The sequence below is a fragment of the Macadamia integrifolia genome, chromosome 11, assembly GCF_013358625.1.
Source record: "Macadamia integrifolia cultivar HAES 741 chromosome 11, SCU_Mint_v3, whole genome shotgun sequence".
NCBI lineage: Eukaryota > Viridiplantae > Streptophyta > Magnoliopsida > Proteales > Proteaceae > Macadamia > Macadamia integrifolia.
Window position 1 is genome coordinate 14908847 of NC_056567.1, and position 6893 is coordinate 14915739.

The 6893-nt window shown below is 41.3% G+C and overlaps 1 non-coding gene across 1 annotated transcript; it reads right to left on the reverse strand.

Moving 5' to 3' along the window:
* Nucleotides 1-6156: 6156 nt before the first annotated feature.
* On the reverse strand, nucleotides 6157-6263 carry LOC122094567. The gene has a single exon (XR_006144882.1). It is a non-coding gene; the product is annotated as a small nucleolar RNA R71 (small nucleolar RNA).
* Between the last annotated feature and the right edge of the window lie 630 nt (nucleotides 6264-6893).

A 6893-nucleotide genomic window follows, 5' to 3' on the forward strand; every position in this document is an offset into this window, starting at 1 on the left:
GGTTTATGAGACAGCTCTGGGCAGCAATACAAGTTATGTGAGTAAGTTCCGTGCAACAGTAAGAATGGTCAGTAGTATACATAGTAGCTCTGGGTAGCATTAGTAGACTATGCTATTGAAGTGCAAATAGTGATTGCCACATCAGGGGTACAACTGAAAAATGAAAAAATATTTGGCACACTGATTCACCCCCCTCTCAGTGTCAATCGGGACCCAATGCAAAGCCCCAAGGCTTTTTCAAGAAATTAAAGTAAGAAAGTGCAATCCAGATGAATGAAAGGAAATGAGTATAAGAAGGGAAGTTACCTGAATAATGAAGCCTGCCCCCTTGAGGCCCCTATCTCCACAGGACAGTAAGTCTAGGGACCGCAGGAGATATGTATAGACAGCCCCACTGTAGTCCCAAGAATCTACTATGCAAAGATCTCAAAGGAAGTGTACCAAACGGATATCCACTCCCCCTCGGAAGTCGCTGAAGAGGTACTGACCCACAGCAAATAGCAAGAAGGAATGGGCCACCTGAGATATGTTACCTGGGTTCTCCCCCAAGCTGACTTTCCACCATCGGGCACTGATCTCCCCTAGGCAAATGTGTGTCTGGCCGGCCGCAATGGTGAGGCCGGTAAGGTCTGCAAACTCCTAAATAGTCAGAGCCTTGGGTAGGGTCATGGATCTACCCCCAAATGGAATGCTTGTCAAAGTATAGAAGCACAAGGGAGTGATGGTGATCTCACCAATAGGAAGATGGAAAGAGTTCTCGACCACCATCACTCCATCAGAGCCGCCACCAGTGCTGGGTTAAACTTCTGGGTCTCCACCAAAACTAACTGGCCCAGACATGTTGCATCAACTGTCTGCTTTACTCTACGAGGAAGCATCTTATGCTATGACTGAACCATCTCGGATGGCCATACGAGGCCAGGGTAGGTGGTTCCCTCTCCTTATGCTAATGGAAATAAAGAATGCATTAAAAAAAAAAAACAAAAAGCAAAAACAGCATAAAAAGAAAGACAAAGCAAGAGTAAAAGATAATCAAAATAATGAATAAAATGTAAGGACTAACCTAGGAACCCCATATGGAGTTGCAGATGTGATTTTGACTGTTGTGAAGGGTCTGCCCGGAGTACTAGTCGGCCAGGCCCTCATCCTTGCGGGAAGGATTGCTGCAACTCTCAAGCTGAACTTCTCCCAAAGTCTTTCTCTTTCTCCTTTCAGCCATACTTTTTAAAAATTGTGCGAAGCCCTATAAAATTTTTGAAACTGTGAGAAACCCCAAAAAGTATTCCAAATTATATAAAAGCACACAAGAATATTAAATTCTCCAAACAACTCCTCCCTCAAGAACAAGATGAAGATCTTCAAGAACTTCAAGAACAAGATGAAGATCTTCAAGAACTTCAAGAGCAAAGTGAAAATATCCAAGAACAAGAAGGAAAACTTCAAGAAAAACCAGAGTGCTCCAAGAACTCAAAACTCACTCAGAAAAGTTAGAATGAAGAATAAACAGGGGAGGGGACCCATTTTATATAAAAAATTTGTTCTTCCAAAAAAATAAAAATAAAATATTTATAATAATAATAATAATAAATTTTTAAAAGATTCCAAATCAAGCATCAGAATTCAAGTCAAATTCCAAATCAAAGAACTAAAGATCAAGAATTAAGGAAAAATCAAGAAACAATTTCATTGACCCGGCCCTAGGTGGCCCAATTTCATTGACTCGGCCCCAGGTGGCCCAATTGCATTTACCCGACCCCATGTGGTCCAATTTTATTGACCTGACCCCAAGTGGCCCCAATGCATTTACCTGGCCCCAGGTGGCCTAATCTCATTGACCTGGCTCTGGCTTTGCCCCTCTCTAGCTATGGAACCATCCTTTTATTTTGATTATTTACTTTTCAGCCATTCCCTTAAAGCCAAGTAGAAAAGCCCTTGTAAGAGTACTCTCTAGTCAAGTAGGAAGCTCATATTGTTTATGGTGCATCCCTCGAGCTAAGTAGAGATACCTAATTGTGCGCCTCTCTTTAGCTTTTTTCCCTTTTATTTTATTTATTTACTTTTCAACACTTTTTATTTCAGCACTTTTATTTTCATTTATTTACTTTTTAATTGCATGGTTTGAGTATTGAAATTCCTAGATCTGAATGGTTAGGACGCTTTTAGATGCACTTGTGTTAGATCGGTTGTTACATCCATGCCCTAATCCAATCTAATTTGAACTGTTGTGATAGGCTCAGATCAGGGATCGAAAGTACGACTGGGTTTTGGCTCGTGGTTGCACATTGCCAAAGGGGTAGAAATAACCCCACATGTTTGTGCATTTCATGCCTCTCTAACTGGAGGGGATTCATACCTTCCGATCCCAGATAGTAAGTGATCCGACTCCCCACACTTGATTTTCAGAAAGCATCATAATTGTCGAAAAGCCTTGGGCATGTCCGAGGGCAACCACCCATGCGAGACCAACCCTGGGATAGCAAGCTGTCAAGACAGCCACCAGAAAAAGCCATCGGAAGCAGCCTGGGCATGAATCTGGTGTCTGTTTTCGGTGGGTCCATTGGCTATTATTGAGGTTTCGATGCCCGTGGATCCTGCCACTCGCATCGTAAATGGTTTCAGATGATCCTAAATTATCCACCACATCTTCCCCTTGATGTGAACACCTTAAGGACCCAATTGTGCATGTCGTCGTGCCCAAAACTCGTTTTAACTCGATTAGTTCAAAAGAGACCGAAGCCAAATGGACCCCAAGGGCCAACTTAAGTTATAAGTTGAGAAATGAGGATTCATTTCTTCATTTCCCTTGTGCCAAACGTAGGGGGGGAGGGAAAGAAGAGAGGAAGGAAGAAGAAGAGGAAGGAGAAGGGGATTGAAGGCCTACCTTTGTGCCGGCTACCGCCTTGTTGCCAGAATCGCTGCTGGAGGTAAGTACAACCTCCCATGCCACTCTCTCTCTTCATCTTAATCTACATAAAGCTAAGTATGGATGGAATCTTGGTGTACACACCATGTTATGGTTGTAGGATGGGTGTTCTACCCTCCTGGTGTTGTTGCCGAGCTCGAACTAAGCCCGGTGAGCTCCGACAACAGTTTCGATCGTTCGATCAACGTATCTCCCAAATGAATTAGTGGAATATTGGGATTTTCTTGGCTTAGAATGATGCTAGAGACATCTCCTATAAACTCCATAGAACAAATCCCGGTGATCAGGCCTGAGTTGGAAAACCCCAATTCGAGTTGGTTCTTTCTGTGTCCACCAGAAATATGGCACAAGAAGCACTATAACTATTTTTGGTGGGTTGTTTCTGGTGGATAAATGAGTCTAATGTGCTCTCTATCACCTCCATTGGAAACAAGACTGATATTTCTAGTGGAAATGCCCTGTTTTAGATCGGTGTTTCCGGTGACAGTATTGTCACCTAAGAACTGTGTCTGTACCCTTTGGGGGTGACCTATGTGGGTCCCTCCCGATGTTTCCAACACATACTGATGTATGATTCCCTTGTGTCTAGGACAGTGATGCGCACATGCCCTGAAGCCAAAATTGAATTGATCGATGGGTGGTCGTACTTGAACCCAAACACAACCGATCATAAAATAGGTGAAGGATGGACTGTGTTTATTTTTGAAATATTTATTATTTATTAAATTGCTCACATGCTTAGATTATATGTTTAATTAAAATTTTCATTTTACAATCATGATATGAATTGTATGGAATGTATGACGGGATCCGGTGTGGCCGAGGTGGTACTAGTACCATGATCACCGTATGTATGTTGGATGCACGTGTGTGAGACAGAATCCGATGTGGCTGAGGTGGTACCAGTATCGTGATTGCCGTATGTATGTTGCATTCATGAATTGATTATGTACATTAGATTTAGTTGTAGTCACAGGTTACACTTTGTGGCCAAGGTCTTGCTGGTATCGTGTACCCCGGGACTATATTCGGAAATGGATACGCTTTGTGGCCGAGGTCTTGCCAGTGTTGCGTAGTCCATACTCAATTGCTATTTGTATGCTAGATTAGGTAAACGGTCTCGGGTTTCACTTTGTGGCCAAGGTCTTGCTGGTATCATGTACCCGGGACTGTATTTAGAGATGGATTACACTTTGTGGCCGAAGTCTCTCTGGTATTGTGTAATCCATACTAACTATATAATTATGAAGGAATGTAGTGTATATGTGGTTAGGTATCACTCCCTATGCTATGCGCCTTTTCCAATATGGGTTGAGGTGTTGGATGACTCATTGTGGTATGTTTGATGAGCCATTCAGAAGTGCCACTCCTGCTGTATGATGTGATTATTATCGGAGGTGGCAACTTGTCTGGCTTGGCCAATGTGTTACAGATGCCATGATTGCCAGGAGGGGGTTATTAGGGATTTTCTGGGTGACCCATGGATGCATATAAGGACCGATAGGCTTCTAATCACAGCTAGTGTTTGTATCACTGCGTAGTCGATGTCATTTTTGAGATGAGGGATATAGCCAATGCACCGTAGTAGCATTTACTAGACTTAGTTTGTATTGTTAGGTGGATAATAAATAAATGAACTACATCACGAGCATTATGGACTATGTGTTTAATTTCTGTAATCATGTATCATAAATTACTACTGCTATTGACTTGTTTGGATGTGCTTGACCCCACCACTCATTAAGCGAGTTGGAAAGCTCACCCCATGTATACACCCCTTTTTGGATGATGATACAGGTATTGTGGTGCCAATGGCAGGTGATCCAGTATCTTCTGGGTTAGAGTACGGTGTGAGCGATTAGTGGATGCCAGAAGTGGAGGAGCATGACCAGGACTGTGCTTGTGACCACTGTGCTTACGCCGCACCGTGAGATTGTATATCATCTTTTGATACTTTTGGATATAGTTGTGAATTGTTTATTTTTGAGATTATAGTATATGTCATGGATGAATGTAACAAAATAACTCAGTTATTGCTATTATATTACCATTAGATGTTTTTCCCATTTTATTTATAAATTCTGCTACTACACTCTGATTCCGCTACTTATACTAGTTTGTGATGTGAGATTTTAAAAATGTTAAGGTACTACTATCAGAGATCCTAGTAGGTTGTAAGATAGGTATGTGTCTTACTCACACCATCGGTATTCCTAGTAGTAAGTTGGGTCTACCGAGAGTGGGGCATGACATCGGTAGTTAGAATTAGATCACCATAATGAATCTGTGTACTTTCGCATTACTAGAAGAAGCCAAAAAATAAAGTGGTTGCTCTCCTTGTGTTCGACACGTTAGCTACACTGATCCGTACGCTTGCGGTTACTTTTAAATTTTAAACAAGTTTTTGACGTCGTTGCCTGGGAGACAGTTCCATGTTATTTTTTGCTTTCTTTTGGTAAATTAGAGTGCTTTGTTTTGTTTTTTTATTTTCTTTTATTGAATTCCTGAGAATAATAGCTTGCAATAATAGTTGTATCGGTGGAGGTCGTCAAGCCTCATAGTATGATAAAATAGGTTTCGCCCTGTAGTAGTACCTCAGGAATTGAATTGAGCAACCCCGGATCCTTGCAAGTAAGCTCCAAAAAAGCCAAAAAAAATCAAAAAAGTCAAAAAAAAAAAAATAAATAAAGTTTTTCTTTCTATACATTTGTGCTTGTCTTACTCTCGTTGTGGATAGTTTTCTGTTGCATGAGTGCTAGGGGGCACGTAATAGTGAGAATCGGTTAGAAAGAAGGGATCCAAAAAGTAGTGACCCTATACCTATACTCTCATCAATACCTTTCAATATGGGAGACCAACAGCCAAACACTCCACCTAAATCTCTGAAAGATAGGTTCTACCTTGCTAATGCAGCCCAACCTTCTTGCATAGTTCTACCACAAGCCCAGGACAAGAATTTTGAGCTCAAATCTTAGTACATCACTATGTTGCCCCACTTTCATGGGCTCCTTTCTGAGGATGCATACCCATTCCTTAGGGAATTTGAGGAGGTTTGTGTTCTAATTAAGGTTCAACAGTTGATTGATGATGCTGTAAAATTAAGGTTTATAAATTTTACACTCAAGGACCAAGCTAAGAAATGGCTCTATGGTCTGCCTACCAATTCCATTGCCACATGGGATGAGTTTACTATAGCCTTCCTGAAAAAGTTCTTTCCTTTATATAAAACCAATAAACTCAGGAGTGACATTCTTCAATTTAGGTAGAAACCTAGTAAGCCGTTCTCCAAATTTATGGAGAGATTTAAGGGCCTCCTTTAGGAATGCCCTCACCATGGAATTGATACATGGAAACTTTGTCAAATCATTTATGAGGGTATTGATTATCTGACCAAACAGTTTTTAGAGTCTATGTGCCCCAAAGGTTTCACATCTTTTACAGTTGAAGATGATGCTTGGAACTTTTGTTTGAATTGGCTGAGAAAACCAGAGAATGGGAGTCTACTCAAGAAATTGAGAGGAAAAATAAGGGTTACCTTGTAGAAGGTGTTGTGGCTAAAGAGGCTCAACTTGAGAGTCTTATTAAGAGACTTGAAGCTATAGTAGTCAAAGGACCTGCCCAACTGAAACAAATAAATCATTCTGTGCCTATGTGTAGTTGGTGCCAATCTCCCACTCATGTGATGGAGGAGTGCCCTAATATTTCTCGTGTGAATGGTTTAAATATAGGTTCTGAAAATGTGAGCGCCATGTCCCAAAACAACCCTTATAGTTAGACCTATAATCCAGGATGGAGGAACCATCCTAACTTCTCTTGGAATCAAGCCAATAATCAAGTATGTCCTAATTTTCAACCCTTGAGACAAGGGCAGTTTGTTCCCCAATAAGCCAATCAAAGGAACATGCCCCCCAATCAGCAGAACAACTTTAGGATCCCCACTCAATCTGCTATTCCACCACCTCTTGTAAAT